We start from the raw sequence: 12394 nt of genomic DNA on the forward strand, positions 1-12394 counted from the left end.
AAAGCATTTGAATCGTGATCCAATCACGAGCGGTTCGAAACCACACCTATGTCAAATAGATTGATGGAGGTAACAAGTCTGTCTACCATAGAACGGTCAACTGAACTATGAGTATTGTAGACAGACGCAAGAACAAGTATTGGGTGGAATTGACATAAGTGGGGAGACATCCCGCTGGAGAAAGGACTACGATCCTAATGCCGGATGCAAAAATTACACTACAATGTAATGGATAGATATGGCACGTAGGCCAAACCAAATCTTGCCTAGGAAAGGCATGCATACATACAAGCCATGTGTAACACAGAAAAGGTGCCGCAACCCTCAACCAACATATCAACGTGGAATCGGCGTGATACACATACAGAACTGTGTTTTAACATGAAAAGTAAGGGCACATACCGGACCAAGCTCAACCTGGAAAGGCGCAAGCCATAGGCGGAAGGTGATGCAATGAATGCATGCAATCTACAATGCAATATCTACAAATATGCAATGGAATGGATATGGATACAATGGATATGGCACGCAAGCCAAACCAAATCTTGCCTAGGAAAGGCATGCACACGTACGAGCCATGTGTAACACAGAAAAGGTGCCGCAACCCTCAACTAACATATCAACGTGGAATCGGCGCGATACACATACAGAACTGTGTTTTAACATGAAAAGTAAGGGCACATACCGGACCAAGCTCAACTTGGAAAGGCGCAAGCCATAGATGGAAGGCGATGCAATGAATGCATGCAATCTACAATGCAATATCTACAGATATGCAATAGAGTGGATATTGATACAATGGATATGGCACGCAAGCCAAGCCAAATCTTGCCTAGGAAAGGCATGCACACGTACGAGCCATGTGTAACACAAAAAAGGTGCCGCAACCCTCAACCAACATATCAACGTGGAATCGGCGCGATACACATACAGAACTGTGTTTTAACATGAAAAGTAAGGGCACATACCGGACCAAGCTCAACCTGGAAAGGCGCAAGCCATAGATGGAAGGCGATGCAATGAATGCATGCAATCTACAATGCAATATCTACAGATATGCAATAGAGTGGATATTTACAACATGCAGTGACAATGCAGTGCAATGCGACCTACTGGGGAAAATGCAATGGATGCATGCAAGCTACAATGGAAATGCATGTCAATGCACTATGATGCAATGACTATGATTGCAACTTTCCCTATCTTACCAACAGGGTGATATACTAGGTTGGTTCAGTATCCAGAACTGAGGCGTAGACATGCCGCCTCAACCTATGGGGCTTCCATACAGATTTCAAGCCGAGGGTAAACCTCTGGGTATTTAAACCAGACTTTAGTCTCGGAACTCCCGAACCTTTGCGTTCTAGGCATAAGCCGTTCGAACTCTAGTTTCCACCGTCCCAGTTGGTCTTCTAGGAACTCATCGCAAGCACAGACTGGTGGCTTTACCAGACCACCGAAAAGTCGTTCGGGCACGACAAACACCGAAGGAATTGCACCTTTAGAGGATTTAAGGTCTCCTAGACCGGGATGCAAAATGGTATGCATGACAATGCATGTTTTGTTTTGTTTTTGAGATGCACATGATGTATGAAATGCATGTTGCATGAGATGCGCGACAACACGCGGCTTAAGATATGTACAAAGCAATAGTGTGTACACCAATGCATTAAAGGTCTTGCACCTTCCAAGGATTTAAGGTCTCCTAGACCGTACGTGTTTAAGGTCTCGCCAGACCATGCGTGTTTAAGGTCTCGCCAGACCGTACGTGTTTAAGGTCTCGCCAGACCGGTGTATTGCACGATGGTATGATGCGCAAAATAGCGCAATGCGTTAGGCAACGCGAGTGCACAGGACAGTGCGATGGAATGCATGCAAAATGCAATGAGATGCGCAAAACAGCGCGAACAATTAAATGCACAAAACAGTGCAATGCGCAGAACAGCGCGAACAATACAATGCACAAAACAGTGCGATGCGCAAAACAGCGCGAACAATTTAATGCACAAAACAGTGCAATACGCAGAACAGCGCGAACAATACAATGCACAAAACAGTGCGATGCGCAAAACAGCGTGAACAATACAATGCACAAAACAGTGCGATACGCAAAACAGCGCGAACAATTTAATGCACAAAACAGTGCAATACGCAGAACAGCGCGAACAATACAATGCACAAAACAGTGCGATGCGCAAAACAGCGCGAACAATTTTGAAATGCACAAAACAGTGCAATGCGCAAAACAGCGCGAACAATTTAATGCACAAAACAGTGCAATGCGTAGAATAGCGCGAACAATACAATGCACAAAACAGTGCGATGCGCAAAACAGCGCGAACAATACAATGCACAAAACAGTGCGATAAAAAGTGTGACGTGCATGTCACACGGAGTGTAAATGGGCTTAAATGCGCAACAACGCACGTATTCCGGAATGCATGACAATGCATGGAATGGAAATGCAATGATGCATGAGAAATGTGCACGACAATGCAAAGGGGTGCGTGTTCCAACGCATGTAACACGTGCATAACAATGCAAATGTGCGGCGCACAACAGTGCGATGTAATGCACCGAAGTAGTGTGATGAACTTGTGCAACACACATGGGGCAACTTTTTGAATTCAAAAGGATACAAAAAGGATACACCTTGCATGAATTCGAGTGCCACGTACTGGAGACACGGCCTGCGGTCAAAACAGAGGTCGGTTGAGCGTCGGAGATGCACTTTCTTGCACTTTCTTGAGCTATGAAGACCACAAACTTCTCAAATGGCCTAAACAAGGCTGTGGGAACCCCACCGGCCGAAAGATGAGGCCACCGGCTGGCCATCGGCACAAAAACAATTCCATCGGCACAAAAAAGTGCCGACCGGCACAAAAAAGTGCCGACCGGCAAACAGTTGCTGGTGCGGGGCTGTTTTGTCTTTCCACCTCGAGTGTTATAAAATAGGGCTTCATGCCCTATTTTCTCACTTCTCCACCGCCGAAAACCTTTGTTCTCTCTCTCTAGAGTGCTTCTCTCTCATTTTTCGCCCGTTTCTTCGCGTTCTACGCCCGTTTCGTCGTCGGATTCGCGATCCTCTTCGCGTTTCGGACATTTTCCACCGATCACATTCTCATTTCGGTGCCTCGTTCGGCGTTCTCGCCTTCTCGGGGCTTGTTCCCCTCACTTTCCTCTTCATTTCCGTGCCTCTTCACATTCCGGCCTTCCCGGCCATTTCCGACCCTCTCGGGAGTTGACTTTTCAGTTGACTCTTCATATTCCGGCTCGGTTTTCCTTTTCCGGTCATTTTCACACCATTCTCTACATGGCGGATGACATTCCACGTGGCGGGACTCCCCCGGACCACGAGATGGATCCCGGGGTCGAGCTCTTACCACTGAGCGAGCGCCCGTTCGACCCGGCGACCTACCGGCCGGCGATCCACGTTCTGCCCCCAGACGGCCTGCGTCAGTTCCGGAGCTTTGAGAGGTACGCGGCCCCTGAGCTACTACTACGCGAGCCTACCTGCCACCTTTCATTTGGCACTCCCGAGGTAACTCTTCATCTTCTGCTTTACTTTCTGCAATGTAGGATACAAAACTGCCATAGTTAGCTGTATTCTTCAATTGCTGAAATCCGATATGCCGTAGACCGTAGTTGACTGTAAACATACATACAACTGATATCTGCTTGAGACTGACACATGCACACACACTGCACTAGCCCTGAATCACCCAAACACACGGCACACACTGTATTTTACTGCACACACACTGGTACCCAGTATTTATCTGAATCCGTTAGATTTGCACACACGCTACATCTGTTCTGAAGCACCCAAACACGCTGACACAGCACACGTATTTTACTGTAAGCACACCGGCACCCGGTATTTGCCTGAATCTGACAAACTTGCATACATGCCATATCTGTCTTTTCAAAACTGCATTTTGAATGTTGTCTTGCCATTGTCATTTTCTATTTGCAGGAGGGTTCCCATACCATTCGCGGGTATGGGAATACTGGGGCGCGGGAGTGGTATGACAAGCTCCCTGATGCGGTCCAGCGCATCGTGGACCGAGCGGGCTTCGGCACCTTCTGCCGAGGGCTCTCTAGGCTCTCCACATGCAGACCTCTCCTTGCCGCTCTGGCGGAGAGATGGTGGGACACCACCGATTCGTTCCACTTTTCTGCTGCGGGGGATATGACGATGACCCCTTATGACTTCTCGATGCTCACAGGCATCGGGGTAGGGGGTGATCTGATCCCCTTCGACACCGACATGGATGAGTGGACCGCCGCTCAGGTCCACCTACTGGGGGAGGCCCCACCGCTAGCTCGTCCAGGCTTCGTGCGGTATTCCTGGTTCGAGACACAGTTCAGGGTCCAGCCCGCATTGGGGGAGGAGACTCAGATGACCGAGGAGGACGTGGAGAGGTATGCCCGCGGCTTCCTCATGTTCCTGTTCGGGACTACTATCTTCGCCGACCGGGCGAACACCGTGCCTCTCTGCCTTCTCAGCGCACTGGTGGACGTCCGAGACATCTTGCACTACGACTGGGGCGGCGCTGCTCTGGCCACCCTGTACGGCTATATGAGCTCGGCTTCTCGCGGCAGCGGCCAGCTGCTCGGAGGTTACTGGCGGGCTTGGGAGGTACATTTCTTCTCCGCTTTTCATTTCTGTCCGATATTCTCTGTACTCTGTACACTGCGCACACTGCGGTCTGCTTTACACTCACTGTATACTGTACACACGGCACACACATACATTCTGTTTCACACTGACTGTACGCTGCTCACACTGTACACTGTATACAATACACTGCACAACACACGGCTCTGCCATTTCTGCTTTATTCTGTATATCCTGCTTTATCTGATGGTCATACTGACATCCGTTTTGCAGTTGTGGGTTTACGCCTACTTCCCTAGGCTTGCACCCGTACCAGTCGCGGAGCCTCCTCCGGCTGTCCCGTTCTCGAGTCGCTTCGACGGGAGATGCACCCGGCGACCACGGGAGACATTTGGCTTCTTCCGCCGATATTTTGACACCATCACCCCGGCCGAGGTATGCTTTACTTTCAGTTCGTTTAGCTTCGCTTTCCCACTGCATGTTTCAATAACAGTAGATAACAAACTGTCTGTTACTTTCAGATCACATGGCGGCCATGGGCTTCGCTGCCGTCGGCGATGCGGGGTCGGTTCCCTGGTGCTGAGGAGACCTCGCGTTTTCGGATTCTGCTTGAGGGCCCGGTCTGTCGGGCTTGGTACCTGGGGGAGCGTTTTCTACGCCAGACCCGTGGGTTACCTGAGCAGATAGTCCCGGCTCACCCTCCTGTAGAGATGAGGGAGACCGAGGGGCTGACCCCTGAGCAGCTGGATGATTACTCCATCGGCTGGGAGGAGGCCGGCTTCCGAGGCACCGGCGACTATCAGGAGTACGTGCGGACGTACCTGATGCGACCTTTGAGCGGCCGTCGAGCAGAGGGGGCCAGGCCTGTGGCATCGACGGCTGGGGCCGGAGCGGGAGCAGGGGCTGGATCTTCGAGGAGGGCCCGAGTCCGTGGCAGGGGCGGAGTGCGGGGTGGACGAGGAGCTGGCTGGCCTGCCCTGCCCGCTGTACTGACTTTCCAGGGGCAGGGTGGGGCGACCTATCAGATCCCCTTCGCCCCTCCACCGGCTGGGCATGAGTTCATTGACATCCCCGACCTTCCGCCGGTATGTATCACTGCACTTCGTACAGTTATTTCATTTCAGTTTACTTGATATTCCACAGAATACTAATGCATCTGATACCTTTGCAGGCTTCTTCTGAGTACACCCGTCAGTCGTTGGCGATGAATGCCTCGATGATGGGGATGCTCCAGCGGACTTTTGACCTTCTAGCCGTCTACAGCATACCGGTATGTCCTTCTGACACTGGCCTCAAACCATTCATTCACTGCTTTACATAATCTGATGCACGGCACAACACCTGATACACTGATCTCACAGTATCTGAACACTGCATACACTGCATTCTGCACTAAACTCTGTACTGACAAACTGCTCACGGCATTCATACACTGTACTCACACACTGTATTCTGCACTGATAAACTGCTCACGGCATTCTGATGCATTTCCCTTTCGTGTACTTTTCAGCCTCCTTTTCAGATTCCCATGGCGGGAGGTGCTCCAGCTAGACCTGCTGTCCCTGCTCGGGGGAGAGATGAGGAGGGTCGGATATTTCCCCGTACCAGGGGAGGGCGTACTCACGTCGGGAGTAGCTCGCGAGCTCCAGTCCCGGACGATGACGACGACGAGGAGTTAGAGGCGGAGGCAGGGTCATCGGAGGAGGAGACCGGAGACGGTTCCAGCTCGGGCTCTGATGACGATGCTGATGATGCTCCTGGACCCTCGTCCAGGAAGAGGACCAGGACGGACTGACGGCCCTTGGAGTGATCGACACAGATGCAGATTTTTGTTATCTTTTCTTTCTTTCTTGTACTTTTCTTTTTGTTGGTAGATAGATTACCTTGTACTGCCGCAGGCAGATTTTTGTTTCCAAAACTTGTACGTTTGAAAAGATAATGAAATGAAACGGACTTTTTATCTGAAAAAGTTTTTACATTTGCACATTTCATGCATTGCATCGCATCTCATCATGTTACACCTCAATGTAAACGAAATTGATTGGTTATCTGGAAATTGAACACTTGCACTGCAACAATCAGATAACTAAACAGCCAACAGCAAAATAACCCAAGCAACCCACTGCCTGATTCTGGACACACAGCCCTTACTCTGTTGGGGATTAATCTGCATACAGTCCATAACACAGCATTCGATTCATTCTGCACACGGCAAATTCTCAAGCAAACAGCCCAATCTGACAGGACGGACCTCAAAGATGGAACCGGTTGGAGTCGAAACACGCTCAAATGTAGAGAATGGCACAGCATTCTGAGCATAAGCGATTTTCGAAATCGAATGAGGGTTTTTCAGACCGGGATATCGAGCCTACAACTGAACACAGCGGGGAGGACTCAAACGAAGAGGTACACGACCTAAACACAACGAGACACGCTCGGGAGAGACTCAAAACAAAAGACGAGACCGCCAAATGAAAGAGACACGACACACAGACGCGTAAACGAAGATGGGAGACCTCGGACCACGAGGAGCCAGTTCAAAACTGGGTATTGTTTCCCACCCTTTCTCATTTGTGATCCTCACATCACTCGACTCTCAAGCTCGGATTTTCTCTCAAAACCCTTTTCCTCACTTTTCTCTCAACTTACACCTCTCTATTCTTCAATCTCTCATTTTTCATCCCTCCCCGGGGTGATTGATGGATGAATAGAACGGTGTGGGTTCATGCTCAATACCGTTAGCTCACAGCTATTTCTTCTGGCGGGCAGAGCGCTTTTCTGGCAAGTACGTCGGTGACGGGGGAAAGACAGAACGCCTGGCTCAACTATCCCCCTAGTTCATCATTTTAACCATTTTTTCGTTTTTGCTTTCTAACAAAACGGTTTTGATCAAAATGAGAGTCGGATTAACGTACTTGTTCAATTTTTGATTTGAAAAGCGTGCGAGTCAGGCCGCAAGCACTGAAAATTTTCCTTTTTGGGGTCCAAGACAAAGGTCCAGTTTTGGAAAATGGAATAGTTTTCGAGAAAATAGTCAACCTTAGTAAAAATTTTCAAAAACTATTTTTCAAACAGCTGATGCTTAACAAGCATAGAACTTACCCTTCGAGATGCGCAACCTCGGATCGGAGGCAATGGAAAATTGCCCCTGGTTTGAAGGGGGTGGGGGGCAACGGAAAGTTGCCCCTAGTTTGAACGGCGGCTCACGGCGGCTGGTGGCAACGGAAAGTTGCCCCTTGTTTAGGATGGTGCCGCAGCAATCTGTAGACAGTCTTCATTGGCGGTGGTCGGGCTCTTGGACACCGAGATGACGAAGACGATCACAACACATATATGGACACAATCACCTTGAAGGGTGTTGGCCACTGGACTTTGGGATGAAATCGAAACCATTGCATGGACTGAGACGCTTATGAAAGCGTTGGGGGCTGGACTTCATGATGAAGTTGCCTACGTATCCCAAACATGGGAATCAAGCCTTACGTAGTTCCGGTTAAGGTCCACTCGGGTATTTTAACCATCACTTTTTAGGCTCTAACTTTTGCCAAGGCGCCCGATGCGGGTTTTCGACCTTGCGAGCTTCTTTTCCTCTTCTATTTCTTCTTTTTTTTTTTGCATTTTTCTTTTTCTTTTCTTTTCTTCTTTTTTGTATTTTTTGCTTTTTTGCTTTTTGCTTTTTTTTTTGTATTTTTCTCTTGCTCTAACTTTTGCTTGGGTCGCCCTTCCGGATTTTCGGCCCAGCGAGCCTCTCAAAGGGTAAAAGTGTAGCAAGTCCATGCCAAATGGTTTTCGAAATTGAAGCCTCTCTGTGTCTAGGAGAACGGCTGTTGCACTGATTTGCAGAAGAATCCATCAGGGTTACTCTACGAGCTTCTTTCGGCGAGATCTACTCCTTCTGATTCGGCTTGGGTGCTTCTTGATCGAAGGCTACTTCAAAACTGGCCACACGAGCCTCCTCTGACGGTTGACTGTTGAATGTTCCGGATGAGTTCGAGGTTCAAGACAACAGGTCGAATCTTGAGGCTGAGAGCGATCCTAGGCTGCGCAGTCTCAAGAGCGATTCCACACAGGTCTTCGCAGGGCCGCGTAAAACATTTGTTTTTGAAAGTTTTTAAGAAAGCGACAAATCGCTCGCGCCGAAGATAGTGTGGAACCAATCTGGATCAAGCCAGGGTCCTTCTCAGTACTTACGCCGACAAGCATGATTTCACTCACAAAAAGGCTTAGCACGCCTTTCTTTCTCTCAAAATGATCAAAATTTTGCAAAACCCGAGGAATTCCTTCCTCTTCGTTTTTATCACCGCAGTGTTCAAAAGTTTGTTTTTTGAAAATTTTAGGTTAATGCAATGAGTTTGGCGCGCAGGAGAGCAGGCGAGATGTACTGTCAGCCCAATCAAATTCTCTGGCACTTATGCTGAAAGCAAGCATGAAGTTTGAGATAGCAACAGCTGTTTCATTCGGCTTTGTTGGTGCAACTGGCCCCTCGGCAGAAACAGACTCAAGACAAAAACAGATGATAATTACAAAACAAAATGGTGTTCGGGACAACAACCCCAGAATCACCAGGTATTATATACAACGGGGACTGACTCGATACAACAAGACAGACCCTTAAGCAAAAAAAGACTGACTCAAGACAAAGAGACAGACTCAAAACAAAAGACTGACTCGACATCTAAGCCAAGATTTACAAAACTCGGTTTCACCGATGCTCAAAAATGCGTGCCAGACGCTTCATCAAAAATGTACCAAGTGTTGCCCGCAGGCGGTTCACTTTACATACTCGCAGTATCTGAGCCCTCGAAATCCAACAACTAAGTGGTGACGGGCTTGCCTGAGGTAGGTGGTAGGATAACCTTGTTATCAATCAAATCCTGCACTTCATGACGAAGGCGGGAACATCCATCGGTACTGTGACCGGACTGTTGATGGTACGCGCAGTACAAGGTAGCATCATGAGTGGCGGGGAGATTCTTCGGGAGTGGCCGGGACTCCAAAGGCTTAAGATGCCCATTTTTCGCCAATATCAGCAATGCCCTAGACAAAGGCATGTGGAGGTCGTGAAAGACCCTGCGCCCTCGGGGCAGGTACTTTGCAGTTTGAGGATTCTTGCCAGATGCGCTGGCGAAAGGATCAGCTGGCGCTGCCTTGGCTTTTGGAACCTTCCCCGATGCAGGGTTGGGAACTACAGGAATTGTCTGGGCATGACGGGGCCCATCTCGGTTTTCTGCCTGGCTTGAACTGCCTTTGATCGGAGCGGGAAAAGCATCATCTACAGCTTTGGTCACTATTGCAGATGTTTGTTGCTTGTTCATCCCTCTGGCCTTCAAAGCCTCGACTGCCCACAACAGTTGCTCAATGGGGTCGGCGTCTACCTTTGCCTTGTCCTTTCCCCTGGCTTCAGCCTGATTGAGGGTCTGGGTTGGTGCTGACATGTCGTGGCTATATCCGGAAGCCACCTCTGGCTGGCTGAGCTCTATCACAATCCGCCCCAGTAGCGGGGGCTCCTGTGGTACAAAATTCCCGGCGTACGGCGCCGCTGGCGGTGAAGCCGACATTCCATAGGCGAGGTCTGCCACAGACCTTTGGAGATCGCCTATCATCCCCATCAATTCGAAGGTGGTGGGCTCATGAGCCTGGTATAACTGGGGAGCCCAAACCGGGTGCACAACGGGCGACCTGGGCGGGTATGACATACTGATGCTGGCCTCACTCTGTGGAGTAGTTCCCTGCTCCGGTGCGGCTGTCATAACCACAATTTCTTCTGAACTTTGTGTCACCATAAATCTTGCCTCAGCAAAGGGGAGACACTGGCTGTTCTGTATCAACTCTGCCACTCTCTGAACTGAAAGGAAAAACAGACAGCATTTCAGCCCAAACTGATCAAACACGGGTGTAGCCACACAACTGTACCCTACTGCTGATCACTGTTCCCAAATTTCTGTTCCCAAAATACTAAATCTGATACCCGCGGATAACTGATTCCTGATAACTGATTCTCAACAACACTGATTCTGATGCCCTCGAGCCCGATACTCAAACTCGCAAACTGGTATATGCGTTCCTGTAGAGATACACTCTAAAAGCACATAGCAAGTAAAGAGAACAAAACACCCCTATGTTGGGGTAGGGTTTCCCTGTCCTATTTTGTCAGGAGCTAGGGTTTCACTACGCACACAGCGGTTTCAAACAACCTAACATCGGGTAAGCAGCCTGTCCTAATTTGGAATGGTCACTATGGATCCGAATATGAACTAGGTCGAATGGTCAAAAAGGGTGCCCCGGTAAAACCGGGGTTTGTGTTCCCATACTGTCAGAGCCCATAGCCGGTCAGCCTTATGGACATGCCTTGACAAGACAAGCCTCCGGCAAACCGTTCAGGAATGGCAGATGGCAAACACTGTGTTCCTAGGCGCACCAATGCACATGCAATGCAAAGAAACACATAAATGAGATCAAAACAGGATATCACGAGTTCGAGTCAAACTCTCTAAAATTCCCCAGCAGAGTCGCCAGAAACTGTAACAGCGCCCGCGTGGGGGCCCCGACGCTACAGTTCGGACTCGATTTGTGTCACGGTTCTTAATCTGAACCAAAGAGTCCAAATCTGGCAAATCGTTTTGAGAAACAGATTTTTGAAAAAGTAGTGCCAAACATGGACTGCTTTGCCAGATACAGAGTCGCCACCTAAATATTTTTTATGGGAGAATTTAGGAAACCCTGACTCGGTGCCGAAGGCCACATGTCCGTCATCACCGGAGTTGTCTCGGCTCGGGAGCTTGGGTACGATCGGGGAAGGTCAGCTATGAGCACCCCCTTTCGCCCGGTCCGAAGACCGGCCTCTACTAACCGTGATATCCGTTTTTGAAAACTTTACGTGTTCTTATTCCATTTATTAGCCTAGAATTACTATGTTATGCGCACAGCAAACAAGTATAGACTAGATTGCCTAATTTGGAAATAAACATTGCATATCCGTTTGGTTTGAAAATGCTTTGGAATTTGCTACTCGCAAGTAGGCTAAAACACGAATTTCAACGAGTTTTTCCAACTCAAACAATCCGGCCTTCACCCACAGGCATTCAAAACAGTTTAACACATAAGCATCTAGCCACATGTTAAGCATGCTGTCATGGTAACATTCACACTCATGCGATATGCTAAAGCGGAAATACTTACATAGTACTCCGTGCCAAAACAAAGAACTTGTTAGCAAACATGCATGATCCAAGTCCATGTGAAGTGCCTAATGCATCGCATACAAAATGTCGCTAAGATAGGCTCGGCTAATCCTAGACATGTCATGTGAAAATGCACAATTAACACATATTCAGTTCGGAATTGAAGTACTGATGCAGTTAGCGTGATGTACCGAGCCTAATGCATGTAATACAAATGCATGGATGCACACATGCATAGCATAAGGTATGCTAAATTAAACGTGCCCTAATACTAACCATTAAAGCGGGTAAGTAAAAGGGAAGAAAGAAGTGAGGTTGGAAGACATACACACCACCCACACACACTTATTACAGATTTGCCCTCGCTCGGAGGGACCGAATAAATATTACAAATTAATTAACTACGCAAGCTAATTAAATATTACAAATTAATTAATCTAATTAAAAAATTAAATAAATTAATTAAAGTAGGAAAACGTCTCGGGAAACGCGCCACCATGCGCAAGCTGCCTCTGTTTTCCTCCCTTTCCACCTCTAGAGGCTGTCAAAACCTCAGGACTACATCCTTGGACAGAGGGGATCATCACCGGCT

This window comes from Camellia sinensis, chromosome 12 (genome assembly GCF_055761805.1).
Source record: "Camellia sinensis isolate YWXY chromosome 12, ASM5576180v1, whole genome shotgun sequence".
In the NCBI taxonomy this organism is placed as follows: domain Eukaryota; kingdom Viridiplantae; phylum Streptophyta; class Magnoliopsida; order Ericales; family Theaceae; genus Camellia; species Camellia sinensis.